General features: G+C 35.2%; 1 protein-coding gene across 1 annotated transcript in view; it reads left to right on the top strand.

The window, feature by feature from the left end:
* Window positions 1-16,560, top strand: part of Spock3 (SPARC (osteonectin), cwcv and kazal like domains proteoglycan 3) — a gene marked incomplete in the record, with an annotated part of 448,767 nt that overhangs the window by 343,611 nt on the left and 88,596 nt on the right.

Genomic DNA, 16,560 nt, shown 5'->3' with positions numbered 1-16,560 from the left:
ACTTGTTTATAATTTGAGAATTACCATGGTTTCCCTGTGGCAGAGAAGTATTCATTGCAGATTTTTTCCTGAAACATTTTGAATAATAGCAACAAATATAACAAATATGATTTGATATCAAATTTGCTTATAACAATTACTCTATTTTGAACACAGTGTGCTAGTTTTCTGCAATAAAACAAAATGCCAAGGCTAATCAATTATAAGAGACAAAAGTCAATTTGGGCTTATGGCTCAGTGGTTTTAGCCCATGACTTTTGATTTTTGTATTGCAGTACAGAACTGCAGGAAAAGCAGGAAGAGTGCTCACCTCATATTGGCAAAAAGAACAGAGAGAGACAGAGAGACAGAGACAGAGAGACACAGAGAGAAACCAGAGACAAAGGAGGAGACAGATTCCCAAATTATTTTTAAGAGTGTATTCCTTTCTGCTTCTGGGATACCTCACTCAGGATATTCTTTTCTAGATCCCACCATTTGCCTGCAAATTTCATGATTTCCTTATTTTTTTAATTTTAATTTTTCTTTTTAGTTACAATTTGTTAACTTTGTGTCCCAGCTGTATCCCGCTCCCTCATTCCCTCCCCATCTCAAACTCCCTCCCTGGTCTCCTCCCTGCCCCTTTCCAAGTCCACTGATAGGGGAGGACCTCCTCCCGACATCTGTCACCGCATTGATCGCCAGGGTTGATTCGGCTGATTTCCTTATTTTTAATTGCTAAGTAATATTCCATTATGTAAATGTACTACAATTCTTGTATCCATTCCTCCATTGAGGGGCATCTGGGTTGTTTCAGTATCCAAGTGGGTTTCCCTAGAAAGGGGGAACAGATACTGTCTCTGACATGAACTCAATGGCAGGCTCTTTGACTCTTTGGCACCCCGCCCCCCAACGAGGAGCAGCCTTGCTAGGCCACAGAGGAGGACATTGCAACCAGTCATGAAGAGACCTGATAAGCTAGGGTCAAATGGAACTGGAGGAGGACTTCCCTTATCAGTGGACTTAAAGAGGGGCAGTGAGGATATGAGGGAAGGAGGGGTTAAGAGGAAAAGAGGGAAGGGGCTACAGCAAGGATACAAGTAAATAAATTGTAATTAATATAAAAAATAAAAATTTAATTTAAAAAAAGAGTGTAATCCTAAAGACCTATCTGCCAGAGCCTGCCGGCAGAGTCGAACAGTTCTTGAGTCAGGAGTGAGGATTGAAAGAAAATTAATAAACCAACACAATACATATAGGATCTGTCTGAGAGGGCTTCCAGTAGAAAAAATTTAGTCACCTCAGTTTATTCCAATAATTCCTTTTCAAGTCAGAGCAAAAGCACCTCAGTACAATGAATGGGTTCATGGAGAAGTCAAACTTCTTTACCTTGACCACCTGTCTGTGTGATCCTCACACAAACAAAAGATGTGCTTGACAAGATACCACCTCTTGTCTCAAACAAAACGAGGTGGACTTGGCAAAACTTCTATCACTGACTCCAGGTTAAGGCCAGGGTGAAAACATGTCTTTTCACTGATATCTAAATAACAAAGTACCCTGGTAGACCAGCAGCACCCCACACCTATCTTTCTTCACTAGATTTCAGATATTTAACATGAAGGTTTCACATTAGTAGTCTAGTATTATAACAGACTTGGAAAACTGATCCATGAACCTTTAAGTGACACTCAAAATCTAAGGTACAGCACATGGCATAACTGTCGATCAATGTTTTAATCTCATGAGGAATATATTATCTTAGACCCATTGTCTGAAAATCAGTGATGTTACATTTATTTACATATTTCAGTCAAAACACTGAATCAGTATCATTGCTCAAAAGAAAACAGATTAATTTTAAAGTAGGCAGTGAACACCCAGTATTCAGACATGTGCACGGTGTCATCAACTTCTCCAAGTGTCTGGGGCGCCTTCTACTCGTAGCCCTATGCTTTAAACACTGCTTTTTTTTTTTTTTTTTTTTTCTCACACTAGAATTGATTAGTTTTCACTCCTGGTTACTTCTATAACATTTTCTCTATTTTTCAGTCTAATTTCTTCAACACTGTCTAGATAACTTTTAACATGTTGACTCTGTCATTTACCGTTACAACATCTAAAACTAATTATAGTTTTCTTTTAACTGAGATTTTTTATTATCTGTGCCTTCCTCACTCTGCTCCCAAGTTAATATATTTTCACAATTGCATTGAAGACTTTTAACTCTGATAATCATGTAAGGAATGATATTAACCCTATCTCATTCAATATCTATGTCTGTCATATTACATAAGAACTTTTGAAATGTTGCCTTGATAAGTGTTGTCACCTAAATTGCCACAAATCTTCAACAAGGTTTCTGTTCAGTAATAGTTTCCAATTTTAGGATTACTTTTGAAAGAGGTGTTGTGTTTTATATGGTATCACTTTATCATGTCATACCATAACTGTGCTAGAATATGCATTAATTTTGGATAGTGACACATTTATAAAGTAATTCACCAAGAATAAACAATAATAGTATTGTGTCACTTAAACTTTCATTACAGTATTTAGATTAATATGTCAAAAGAAGAGCTCTTCTTAAAGTCCTACCATCAGGGGATAAAGATAATTTGTGTTCAATTGTGCATCAAAAGAGAGGTAAGAGGATTTTAAACTAATTCTGTTCTGACAGATTGTCAGAGCAAAGTAAGAACAGGATTTTGCCAGCTACTGTGGAAAAGCAGTACAGAAAATTTTGAATGTCATTTCTCCACAGTGCCAAAGGCCAAGAGACTTGGGAAATGTAAAACTCAGTTCAGTATCATTTCCAATCTTCCACCTGTCATTTATAGTAGAAGCATGTCTTAGGGCAACTGTGCATTGCAAGAAAAATTTTTTAATGTCATCTCTGCTATAGAAGTAGTGAGAAAGAAACTACATTCTATAAAATAGTTCTCTAACCATTTTGATTCTCTCTCTGAGATCAAATTGATATCATACTAGACTTTCAGTTTATTAATTGCAGAGCTAACCTTTTAAATTTGTTTGAACTACAACAAAACTAATAAAATAGATATTTTTTATAAAGTAGAGGGAATATAGCTTCCCATTATTCTTCAGAAGTCCATACATGTTCTACATAAATTGGCCGAAACATTTAAATTTAAACATCTTATATTGAGAATTATAGATTATCTATATAAGGTTTCAGATTCTGACTTTAAGTTTATAAACAAATCCTTCAATAAGTAACCAAAATAATTTTTGCATATTTTATACTTCTGTCAGCTTTCCCTTTTATTTAAAATCATCCCTAGAATGACCTAAAGAAATACTGTCCCTTTGCAAGATTTATCATTTGAAAGGTACAGCCACATTATTAAATAATCATGGCATTCAAACTGATTACAAAAGACCATGACATGTTTTAGCTAGAAGAATATGAGATTTACTGTGAACATGAGCTATGAATAGATCATTCCCATAACTTTTGTATGTACATATAAAATACAATTATCAGTTTTATAAGAGATTTATGTAAAATCAAGAAAGACCTTAAGAAAATATATTTTCTCTTAACATGAAGATCTTACCTTACATATATATTTAATTGCAACAGATCATAAGCAGAGTAAACATATCTATACAATCAAAAGGGCTCTATTTTGTTATTCATTTGGTCTTCTAGGTTCAGGACATTATTTATTTACCCCTTTTCATTCTGGCTTGAACATGAATTTTGCCTCATGCCTACTGTATTTGTGGTTGTCAGAAGCTTCCATTTCCACTTGTGTCCTTGCTCCCTTGTGTCCTTGTCCCCTCTGCTTTTGGAATTTTGGACTCACAGTTTGTGCATCTGATACTGTTTCAGCTCCCATTGTCCACTGTCATTGCAACAACCAAATCAAGGTGCCACAGGAACATTCAGAAAGAGGCAGTATCTTATTTTGCCCTGGCATCTTGGCCACATATGGTTTTGTACTGATACCTTCTCTCTTACAGATGCAGAGACCACTGGGAGGTTTCTTGTTCCACTTTGTTCTTTTTTTATTACTTTATATGTATCCACTGAAACACAATCCATTATCAGTCACAACATTCATTTATTTGTTAGTTGGTTACAATCTAACACAAAGTGAATTTCAAGTTTCTCAGGAATGACATACAAATCTATATGAAGAAAGACTTTATACCTTGGAATTGGAACCAGAAGTCATCTAAAATTCAGCTAAACACATATTTACAACACAGCTTACTAAGCAAATAATCAGAATACAATAATTACTGATCTTTGATACAGTGATACAATATAAAAAAATAAGAATGAAGAAAAGATAAGATGGCTCAATAGGTCAAAGCACTTGCTTTTCTTCCAGGGAGATAAGAGTTTAGCTCCTGGCAACCAAGTTGTATAGTTCACAGCACCCTGTAACTCCAGCTTTAGGACATCCAACAGCTTCTCCTACCTCCATATAGATATACACACATGTGGCCCACACTTACATGGATACCACACACACATAAAGACAAACAAAAGTAAAAAATAAATATAAAAGAGAGTAGAAGGGAAAATAAACGTATTATTCTTTAGTTTTTTATAAATTATTATTATTATTTTATTAATACAATTTATTCATTTTATATCCAGGCTGTAACCCCCTCCTTCATCTCCCACCCTCCCTCCCTAACTCTTGCACCCCTATGTTCCTCCCCTAGTTCACTGATAAGGGTGCTCCTCCTCCCCTACTATCTGACCCTAGCCTATCAGGTCTCATCAGGACTATCTGGATCCTCTTTCTCTGTGGCCTAGTAAGGGCACCACACCATGGGGAGGTGATCAAAGAGAAGGCAAATGAGTTCATGCCAATGACTGCCCCTGTTCCTCTTACTAGGAAACCCTCTTGGAGACTGAGCATTCCATGGGCTACATCTGAGCAGGGGGTCTAGTTCCTCTCTGTGCATGGACCTTGGTTGATTCTTCAGTCTCTGCAGGCCCCCCTGAGTCCAGGTATTTTGACTCTGTTAGTCACCTTGTGGAGCTCCTGTCCCATGCGAGCCTTTTTACCTCCCCTTCGTCCATAAGATTCCCAAAGTTCTGCTATGAGTCTCAGCACCTGCTTCAGTACCCTGATGGGTAGAGTTTTTCTGAGGCCCCTGTCCTGTTCCCTGTCTTCTCCTACTTCTGTTGTCTATCCATTTGTCTTTCTGAATGAGGATTAAGCATTTTCCTAGGGTCCTCCTTGTTGTTTAGTTACTTTAGGACTATAGATTTTAGTATGCTTATTCTATATTATATGACTAATATCTGCTTATATGTGAGTATATACCTTGTGTGTCTTTCTGCTCCTGGGTTACCTCACTCAGGATAATCTTTTCTAGTTCCCTCCATTTGCCTGCAAATTACATGATTTCCTTGTTTTTAATTGCTGAGTAGTATTCCATTGTGTAAATGTACCACAATTTCTGTATCCATTCTTTGGTTGAGGGACATCTAGATTGTTTCCAGATTCTGGTCATTATAAATAAAGCTACTATGAACATAGTCGAGCAAATAAATGTCCTTTTTGTATGGTTGAGCATCTTGTAGTTATATGCCCAAGAGTGGTCTAGCTGGATCATGAGGTAACACTATTTCTTATTTTTTGAGAAAGTGCCAGAATGATTTGTAAAGTGGTTATATAAGGTTATATTCCCACCAGTAGTGGAGGAGTGTTCCCCTTTACTCACAATCTCTCCAGCATGTGTAATCCCTTGAACTTTTGATCTTAGCCATTCTGATGGGTATGAGTTGGAATCTCAGGGTTGATTTGATTTGCACTTACCAGATGACTAAGGACACTGAGCATTTCTTTTAAGTATTTCTCTGCCATTTGATGTTACTCTGTTGAGGATTCTCTGTTTAGCGCTATACCCAGGTTTTTAATTACATTACTAGATTTGTTGGTGTTTAACTTCTTGAGTTCTTTATATATTTTGGATATTAGTCCTCTGTCAGATGTTGGGTTGGTGAAGATCTTTTCCAAATCTGTAGGCTGTAGTTTTCTTCTGTTGACTGTGTCCTTTGCCTTACAAGAGCTTTTCTGTTTCCTGAGGTTCCATTTATTGTTCTTGATCTTAGAGTCTGTGCTATTCAGGAAGTTGTATCATGTGTCAAGAAGTTCAAAGCTCTTCCCCATTTTTTCTTCTAACAGATTTAGTGTGTTTGGTTTTATGTTTAGGTCTTTAACCCACTTGACAATTACTTTTGTTCAGGGTGATAAATATGGATCTATTTGCATTTTTCTAAATATAAATATCCTTTTAGACAAGCACCATTTGTAGAAGCTCTATTTTTTTTCCCTTGTATCATTTTGTTTTGTTTTTTGTTAAGAATCAAGGTTCAATAGTTGTGTGGGTTTATTTCTGGGTCTTTGATTTGATTCCATTGGTCCACAACTCAGTTTCTATGTCAGTACCACGCCACTTTTATTACTGTTGTTTTGTAGTACATCTTGAGATCAGGGATGGAGATACCTCCAAAAGATCTTTTATTGCACAGGGTTTTTTTATTTGTTTGTTTGTTTTTTGCTATTCTGTTTGTTTGCTTGTTTGTTTGTTTCCACATGAAATTGAGAATTGTTCTTTCAAGTTCAATAAAGAATTGTTTTGGATAGTCCTTGGTTGGAGTATCAGTCTCAGGAAAGACCCCTGTGCTCAGATTTTTTGGTTCTGTTGCTCTCCTTGTGGAGTTCCTGACCTCTCCAGATCTTACTGGTTCCCACTTCTTTCATAAGATTTCGTGCACTCTGCCCAAAGGTTGCCCATAAGTATCAGCACCTGCATTGATAGTCTACAGGGCAGAGCCTTTCAGAGGTCCTCTGTGTCAGGTTCCCGACTTGTTCCCTCTTTTCTCTTTCTTCTGATGTCCATCCTTTTTGCCGTTTTAGATAAGAATTGAGCATTTTAGAAAGAGTCCTCCCTCTTGATTAGTTTCTTTAGGTGTACAGATTTTAGTAGGTTTATCCTATATTATATGTCTATATAAGTGAGTATATACCGTGTGCATCTTTTTGCTTCTGGGATAGCTCATTCAGGATGATCTTTTCCAGATCCCACCATTTACCTGCAAATTTCATGATTTCCTTGTTTTTTATTGATGAGTAGTATTTCATTGTATAGATATACTACAATTTGTGCATCCATTCCTCCACTGAGGGGCATCAGGGCTGTTTCCAGCTTCTGGCTACTACAAATCAGGCAGCTACAAACATGGTTGAGCAAATGTCCTTATTGTGTACTTGACATTCTTTTGGGTATATGCCTAGGAGAGGTATAACTGGATCTTAAGGAAGCACTATTCCTAGTTGTCTGAGAAAGTGCCAGATTGCTTTCCAGAGTGGTTGTACAAGTTTACATTCCCACCAGTAGTTGAGGAGGGTTCTCCTTTCTCCACAACCTCTCCAGCATGTGTTGTCTCTTAAGTTTTTGATTTTAGCCATTCTGATGGGTGTAAGGTGAAATCTTAGAGTCATTTTAATTTGCATTTTCCTGATGGCTAATGAGTTTGAGCATTTCTTTAAGTGTTTCTCTGCCATTCGATATTCCTCTATTGAGAATTTTCTGTTTAGCTCTGTACTCCATTTTTTAATTGGATTACTTGATTTGCTGCTTAACTTCTTTAGTTCCTTTTATATATACTATGCATGGAGATAACCTAAGACCCCTGCACAGATGTAGCCCATGGCAGTTCAGTATCCAAGGTGGTTCCATTGTAATAGGAACAGGGACTGTCTCTGACATGAACTGATTGGCCTGCTCTTTAATTACCTCCCCCTGAGGGGGAAGCAGCATTGCCAGACCACAGAAGAAGACAATGCAGCCACTCCTGATGAGACCTAATTGACTAGGATCACAAGGAAGGAAGAGAAGACCTCCCCTGTCAGTGGACTTGGGGAGGGGCTTGCATGCAGAGGGTAGAGGAAGGGAGGGATTGGGACAGAGGAAGGAGGGAACCACAGGGGGGATACAAAGTGAATAAAGTGTAATTAATAAAGAATTTTTAAAAGTGAATAAATTATAAAAAATAAATAAATAAAATAAAATTTTAAAATAAATTTCAGTTCAAAAGAAAAAAGAAAAAAAAGAATTATTTTGGTATTTTGAAGGGAATTGGATTAAATTGGTAGATTGCTTTTGGTAGATGGCCATTTTCACTCTGTTAGTCCTACCGATCCATGAGCATGGGAGATCTTTTCATTTTCTGATTTATTCCCTTAGAATGTAACTTTTTGTTTTTCTCTAATGGTCTCATAATTACTACTTGTGGAGTAGAGTAGCTAATTTGGGATGTGTTTAACACTGGTTGCTTTAACTTATTGTAGTAAAATATCAGCAATTTACATTTTATTAAATGAACATCCCTGTCCCATCATGATTCCTGTTTATTTGACAAGATCAAGAACCCTTACCACAACCTTCAGCCAAGCAGTCATCAGTTGAGCTTGATAGAGCTGTGTCCATTAGCAGTGTAGCAAAATTATGGTTTTCTGAATGATTAATGAGACACTCTCTTTTTTCTCCTCTAAATAATTTTTTATTGATTTTCATAGAACACAGTTCTCAATACTATTTAAAAATATTAGTCTACTTATTAATTTTTTTTACTCAAAATGCACATGAGCAGACTTAAAATCATTTCATGGCACAATAGCATAGGTGGTAAGATGATGAAACTGTTTAAAACTTAGGTCAGAGCCAATTTTATTTTATTTTGGTAAGTGCTTGTTCAGGATTTATAGGGAGTTAACAGAATATAGCCATTGTTTTACATTTGCCTTATATTATTGAAGGAACAGAACTACAGTGGTAAAGCTTGGCGGCTTCACAACTTTGTCTTATTTCTGACTTATGAGTAGAAAAAAGGATGAATAACATTATAAGTAGATTACCATTTCTCAGAGGAACCTGAAATTTCTAAGATGCTTTTTCTGGTCTATACTTGAATATTGTGAGCAATCCTCTGGGTCTATCTAAATGTCAGCCTTAAGAAATGTTAACTTATTACCCCAGGTTATTACAGATGATATTCAGTATAATATTTAATTAATATTTATAATTTCTAGAATGTGTAGCTTTAACAGTAAAAAGAGCAAAGCAGCATAGCAGCAAAAAGACAAAATATCACAATTTTATGATAATAAAATCAGCTCATTTCTCTTCTTAAACATACAAGTGAAATGAAAATGAAGCTTTCAATCCCACAAAACTCTTTTCAATAATGTTATTTTTTCTTTATTTCACAAAACATTACACAGTACACATAGAGTATATAGAATATACATAAATATAAATATATGTGAAACTCTATATAGAGGGATAAAGAGAAAATAAATACTATATTGCATTATCTAGCCCTTTCTCTATATATACATATATATATACTACACAAGTATATATAGTGTATATATTAGATATATTATGTATATATATGCATGTATATATTATATATACTATATAGTCCATATATTTATACATATATATATCCATTGTTTATAAAATATATGTATTTATATGTGCAATAATATATATTTATATATGTATATTTAGTGTAAGGGAGGACAAAACATTTTCACTTAACAATTAGTCTTGTTCTACTTGTTTGTTATCACTATTAAAAATAGTATAATATTTTTATGACTTAATTTTTGTGTCTAATATTAAATTTCATATCATGCCTTAAAAACCATTTAGCTTTTGTTTACCTTTGCATATAACATTCTATATAGTTATAGTCTATAGAGATATATAGAGTATAATAATTATATATATATAATATTTATAGCTATAGTCTATAGTATTCCTTTTTTAATTATTGAAACTCTTAAGCAATTAGTTTTAATTAATATTTAAGCTTATTTATTGCACCTCATTAATCGGTAATTTCTTTAGGTGTTAACCATACAACTCTTTCCATACTTATGGCATTTCTCTTGCAATGTGCTTATGAGATACTCATTAAAAATGCATCTTTCATAAGCAAAAGTAATTTTTCTGTAATAATAAAAGAATTTAAGCCTAGAAAGTCACAAATCCTTTGTACTTTAGCATCAAATAGTTCTGCTCTGTTTATAGATTCAAATACCAATTCCCTTTTTTTCACCAACATTTAAGTCTCTTCTCTGACCTTTTACTATTCATTTGAAAAACTTAAGAAGAAAGGAGTGTGGACTCCATTGTAGCTATTTATAACACATTACAGCAGGGCAGAGCCTTTCAGAGGCCCTCTGTGAGAGGCTCCTAACTTGTTTCCTGTTTTCTTCTTCTGGTGCCCATCCTCTTTCTTTGCCTTTCTGAGTGGGGATTGAGCATTTTAGCAAGACTCCTCCCTCTTGATTAGTTTCTCTAGGTGTACAGATTTTAGTAGGTTTGTCCTGTATTATATGTCTATATGAGTGAGTATATACCGTGTGCATCTTTCTGCTTCTGGGATAGCTCACTCAGGATGATCCTTTCCAGATCCCACCATTTACTTGCAAATTTCCTGATTTCCTTGTTATTCATTGCTGAGTAATATTCCATTGTGTAGATGTACCACAATTTCTGCATCCATTTTCAGTTGAGGGGCATCTGGGTTGTTTTCAGCTTCTGGCTATTACAAATAAAGCTGCTACAAACATGGTTGAGCAAATGTCCTTATTGTGTACTTGAGCCTCTTTTGGATATATGCCTAGGAGTGGTATAGCTGAATCTTGAGGAAGCTCTATTCCTTGTTGTCTGAGAAAGTGCCAGATTGATTTCCAGAGTGGTTGTACCAATTTACATTCTCACCAGCAGTGGAGGAAGGTTCCCTTTTCTCCACAACCTCTCCAGCCCTGCAGACTATCAAAGTAGATGTTGAGACTTAAGGCCAAACTTTGGGCAGAATGCAGGGAATCTTATGAAAGAAGTGGGAAATAATAGTAAGAGATGGAGAGGAAAGGAGGTCCACAAGGAGAGCAACAGAACCAAAAAATTTGAGCACAGGGGTCTTTCTGTGACTCATACTCTAACCAAGTACCATACATGGAGATAACTTAGAACCCCTGCACAAATGTAGCCCATGGCAGTTCAGTGTCCAAGTGGGTTCCATAGTAATGGGGACAGGGACTGCTTCTGACATTAACTGACTGGCCTGCTCTTTGATCACCTCCCCCTGAGGGAGGAGCAGCCTTACCAGACCACAGAGGAAGCCACTCTTGATGAGACCTAACAGACTATGATCAGAAGGAAGAAAAAGAAAACCCTCCCCTACCAGTGGACTTGGGGAGGGGAGTGTTTGGAGCAGGGAAAGAAAGGGAGTGATTGAGAGGGGAGGAGGGAGGGAACTAGAGGGGGGATACAAAATAAAATAAAGTATAATTGAAAAATTTAAAAAAAGAATAAAAGAATTGGAAAGAAAAAAAAGACATTACTGTTAAAATCATTCTTGCTTCACAGGAATTTGAAATGAGTGTATGTCGTATTGTCTCAAAGAACATAATTCAAGTGGCTAACACATTTCTACAAATTTCATTCAAGTGTTACTAACTTCACCAAGGATCTCCTGCACTGTTCTTTGTTTTCTGACTTTTCCTGGGAGACTTGAAATGTGTGTTCACACAAGGGTGTAGTTATCTGTTGGGGTGACCCACAAATATTGTATTTTTCCAGCAATGAAAACATGTTATTTTTTATTATAATATTTTTTATTAATTACAGTGTATTCCTTTTGTGGCCCACCTGTAGCTCCCTTCCTCTTCCCCTCCCAATCCCATATGTTCTTAATTGTTATTTGAAGCTGGCAACATGGCTAAGGGCTAACAGGATATGTAAATATCATTTCCTCACTCACCTTTAAACGTAAGGCAGGCTGCTTACTATTTAAGTAAGGAATGTGGCTTGTGGCATACTTCCTGAGCTGGAAGTTCACTGGGACTTCCAGACAGACAGAGATGCAGGCAGAGGCATAGGCAGAAGCAAGAAGATGGAAAGGAGCAGTAAAGTAGGTAGTAACAATCACATAGAGAGACAGAGTACTGGAGAATTTCAGTGAACTTCATAGCTAGCTGAGAGACTGCCCCACCAAAAGATCAACAGCCTTAAACAGAGATGTGTCCCTCTTTATTGATAAACCTCATGTAAGTTCTGCAAAAGTCCTGCAATAGGAATCTAGAAGATGACCTATGCCCAATAACTTAGAAACTGTTAAAGTAAATTAGCTTTCTATCAATTTGACAAAAAGCCAGGAAAAGTCAATTAAAAGGGGGAAAAGATCACAATTTCTGTGGTTTCATTCTGTGGTCACTCACCTCTATTATTTCTGGACCTATGGTAACAAGCAGAATTTTATTACATTGTATACTTCTATACTTGAGAATTCTAACTAGATAATCTGAAAACAAAATTCCACATAAAAGCTTTGTATACCAAAAGAATAAACTCTAAGCATTTCTTATAAGTTGAGTGATGTTCCTTAAATAATATTAAATAAATGTCTGTGTATCTAACACCTAGTTACAGAAATATGCAAAAAGTATTCTAATCATTAAAAAAATGCCATTCAGGAGGACTAATTGTAAATAGAATTAGTGATGTTTTGGGGGGTAAACATAAAAAGCCATGTGGTAGGATCAAGATGGAGATAGAGAGCTTTTAAGATAAATATTCTAAAGAATGAAGAAATACTCACATGTTCAGAGCACTAGCTGCCCCTTCAGATGATGAACCTGGCTGCCAGGAACCACCATGAATGTCTCACAAGCACAGGTGACTCTACCTTTAGGGCATTGGATACCCTTTTCTTTCCTCCACAGCAACCCATTCACATGGTGCTTAAAACATTGGATCACTATTTGCTATTTGATTTGACCACAGTTATATAGTATGATATAGATATAAACATGGTTAAATCATATACTATGATTTAACCATATCAAATAATTATATGCAAGGAATTTCACATAAATACAACTTGAAGTTCCTGTCCCATAAAATGATAAATCTAACATATGCCACCATCTAATTTATAAATAGACTGATTAACTTCTTTTGATGTCATATCACATATGTCTGAGCTTTTGACCATGAAATTTTTAACTTTTTAAAAAATCTACTTAGTTTGCAGGATCAAATGTAGTTGGTAGGACTTGACAACTTATTTTGTAATAACTGTATTTTCTCCTTTTCTAACGCTCCTAATTTGGTTATTTTCAAGTATCCTAAGACATTAACATGTATCAAATGAAGGGGGGAGGTAGTATGTCCCTCCTGTGCTCTTTTAAATTTAATTACCATGCTCATTCCTTGGTTTCTATTTCTATGAGGGAATATTATCCAATTCTAACCTACTTGCTATATGAACTCCCGAATTTATACATAATTTGGGGGTTGAAGTTGCTTCAGATATACAGAACCAAAGTACAAACACAATATGATTAAACTAAATATCTAATGAAAAAAGTGCAATCACTCAGGAACACAATATAACTATATACAGAAGTAAATACGACAAAATACTACTGGGGATTTATAAAAGTGGAGCCAGTAATCACACAGGTGTGAAAACAAGCTATTATTTCATGAAAAACAAAGGGAAGAATGGCATGAGCATCCCAAGGAAACTGCATTTGGTACCATGTTACAGCTGTTGGCAAAGGCACTTTTTTGTACAGGCTTCCCTAGAGTTTTTATTGCAGTATGAATTTTCATTGCAATGAAAATGTTCCAATCAAAAAAGAAGTATTCAGTAGGGATGTTGAGTCCTGGAATCAGCTTTGCTGGCAAGGACTACACCATTCTCTCCCCCCCCCCCACACACACACACTTTCAAGGAAATGTTTTTACCTTTATTAAATTTGAAAAGAAACTTACTCTGAAAGGCAATCTTTATGTACTACACAAACATGTACTGAAAAGTATTCTTTTTGCCAATTGAAGAAGTGCTGACCTAGAATTTTAAAGAGAAATTCAATAAAATAGGATTTGCTTTAACTGAAGTCTATTTCACTGAAAATGGCCTTCGTGTTTCCAGTAGTGGACTCTAGGAAAAGAAAAGAAATGGGTTGATTGTCTGGCTGCTTTCATTTAAACTACCTGATAGAATGTCTTCAGGATGTGACAATTACCTTCAAGATCTTTTCTTATGCAGTTATTTGGTTTTATCATTCAGCTTTCAATAACTGAACTGTATGAAACAGATTCATTAAAAGAGGGTACGTTGCTTACCACATTCATCACATGGAAAGGCCCTATTTGTTGTAGTTCCTGATGAATCAGGAATGAGGATAAACCCAAGTGGCTTTCTTTCTTAGGTAAGAAATCATCTTTTCCAAGTATTTTCTCAAGGAAAGGGAATCTATTATTACCATTTTAATCCCAAATTTATACTGTCACAGAGACGACAACATGGGAGTAAACAGACAATTGCATAAAGGCTTATAAAATAATCAATGTCCATAGTCAGCTCTGCCTACTATGTGTGTATGAAGTTGTGAACATGTGTGACTATGTTTGTGTGGCTACATCCTTTGGGGAAGAGGTACTAGGAAGCTGCCAGTCTCTTCTTTCTCTGTTCTTCTTAAAATCCTATGTGGTAATGGGGAATCTTCTGTGCCAATGTCTACCTCACTTTTCCTGATTCATAACCATCAACCTTTCTTCACGACCTCAGTTCAAGCCTTTCCCCCTGAGTATTTGAATTAATAGGTGATGTTAAACTTTATGTATATTTTGTGTTTCTTATACATTCACAAGTATGAGAAAGTTTAATTAATAAACTGCATGTGAGAAATTAAAACCATGATTAATAATCAGATAGGAAAACCATGGTCTTACATTGTCCATTGCACTATTGTTACCCTTCTATTTGCTTTTTGATGGGACCTGATTTAGAGCCTACATGATGACCCAAAAATAACTGAATATTGTGGGTCTAGAACATAACTTTAAGTTACCAACATAAAAGTTACATGAACACAAGAACTGTGCCATCATGTTCCATATTTTATTTGGCGAATACAAAAGATACAGATTGACTAAGAGGAGGATAAGTAACCCTGTGTGGACAGTGGGCACAGAAAATGTCTCATACCTGTGCTAGGATGCAGCCAGACCATTGAGACTTTCATCCTACAACTTCATATGACTTGTGTTTGAAACTGATAAATTGCCTTTTACTTGAATTTCTAATTAATATTTTTAGCCATAGTAATTTTTTTAGCTATTTAAGGGTGTTTTCTCTCTTTATCCCACTCATTCAAAAAAATCATTATTTCCCATTAGTGATATAATTATATTTGTAAAACCCTCCAGTACAGGAAAAAAGGGGATTGGCTTTTGATAACTCATCAAAGAAATTAATTTAAATAAAATAACATCATTCCTACAAAGTAACATTAAATAACAGCATATTCTTTAAAGCATCATTTTTCATTGGCTCTAGGTTTTCTTTATCAGACTCACACTTTAAGTAACCCATCTATGTATGGTGCTTATTTATGAAACACGGGGACTCTATCACTCCTTCACTGCTATCATTTATAGGAATTGAAGTTTTATTAATTTTCCTTATTTATATAAGAAACTATTTACTAAAATATTAAATCTTTTCTTCACATTATTTTTATAATGAAACAATCTAAGTTGACTGTTTTTCAAATTATAATGGGTAAATTCTTCCAATTTGTAACATTTTATTTGAATTTGAATCAGTATCTTTCAAACAAAGTTCATATCACTGGTATATGAGTATACGAATGAGATTAAAATTGCACATGAAATTATTAAATACTATTGAGAATTTTTAATGTTAGAGTCAATGCATTATACTTTCTGAGCTAGCTATTACCGTATGGGGTAAGGAGTGTAGAAGTTTTGATTTAAAAGCAATGTGTTTTCGTGTGAAGTTGACAAAGGGTGAATTTGTGATGCTTTTGATACAATCAAGCCAGCTGATTCTCACTCCTGTATCTATGATGTCTTTGGCATGATGAATTCTAGCCTTAGACTATGAAAGAAAACAAACCCCTATTTCCTTACATTGCTATTTTTGTATGTTTTGTTGCAAAGTGAAACAAATAAGTAAAGCAAACAAAAAAGTAAAATACTAGAAAGAAAATACCTATGCAGCAACAATTAATGAAAAAAAGAGACATGAATTGAAAAATAAAGAAAGAAGGGATATATGACAGTTTAGAATGGGAAAGAGAACGGCAAAATGATGTAGTTATAGTATAACCTCAACAATAAAAGAAATAATTACAAAATTAAAATTATAGCATGAAAATAGTGACTATGATCTATTGCGTCCATTGTTTATCAAACAGTAGCTGTTTCTATGCAAGTAAATACTAAAAATAGAACTTGTGGAATTTTATATCATCCTTGTCTTGTTGGCAAGCAATTCCTCCCACAGAAAAGATACAGTAACCATGTAAATATTCATTGGAAATAATGCCAATTTTTTTTCTTTAATCTATATGACAATTGCCCCTCCCCATTTTTGTGTGTGTGATACATACACACACTTTGCATGTAAATATATACTGTATGCATCTATCTATCTATCTATCTATCTATCTATCTATCTATCTATCTATC

The sequence above is a fragment of the Psammomys obesus genome, unplaced genomic scaffold (assembly GCF_907164565.1).
Source record: "Psammomys obesus unplaced genomic scaffold, mPsaObe1.curated_primary_1811, whole genome shotgun sequence".
NCBI lineage: Eukaryota > Metazoa > Chordata > Mammalia > Rodentia > Muridae > Psammomys > Psammomys obesus.
The sequence above is the reverse complement of the archived record's forward strand: the minus strand, read 5'-3'. Positions and strand labels throughout refer to the sequence as shown.